We start from the raw sequence: 698 nt of genomic DNA on the forward strand, positions 1-698 counted from the left end.
ACTCTTTCCTTTATTTGTCATCAGCTTTTAAAAATATTTACATTTATTTACCATTGTATTTTTCCAAAAATACAATTAACACCCAAAATTAAAATTTTATATTATCTTTCTAACTTAATTATATCCTTCAATTATATTTTCATAAAATCTTTAAAATGAATTTTAAGAATCCTTTGTTCATATGATATAATAATATAAGATTAATATTATAATAACTCTCACGAGTTAAATTTTAATTATTATACAATTTTTTATATATAGATATATACTACACAATCAAATTTTAAATATTTCAATTACCCATAAATATAATAGATTTTGTAAATAAAAATTACAGTAAAAATATAAAATAATTATTTTATACCGCACTATGTGCGGATTGTTACCTAGTTGATTTTAAAATTGTTATCAAAATATGTATTATTAGTTCTATGATTTATAAATAGTAGTTATAATCCTATGTTATTTGTTTAGTGATTTGTTTTTGGATTTCAAAATCTACATTATGTTCAAATGGATTTGAAAGTGAAAAATCATAAGATTCAAATTCAAGGGTAAAACAGGTTATTTCAAAATTCATGTAATTTGATTTTCATAATTAATAAGGATTTTCAAATCCTATATAAATTTGGCACGTCAAGCGCGTACATCTCCGCACCAAGTTTTGATTGTAAACGATTTCCCAACCAATTGGCTCG

The sequence above is a fragment of the Camelina sativa genome, chromosome 20 (assembly GCF_000633955.1).
Source record: "Camelina sativa cultivar DH55 chromosome 20, Cs, whole genome shotgun sequence".
In the NCBI taxonomy this organism is placed as follows: domain Eukaryota; kingdom Viridiplantae; phylum Streptophyta; class Magnoliopsida; order Brassicales; family Brassicaceae; genus Camelina; species Camelina sativa.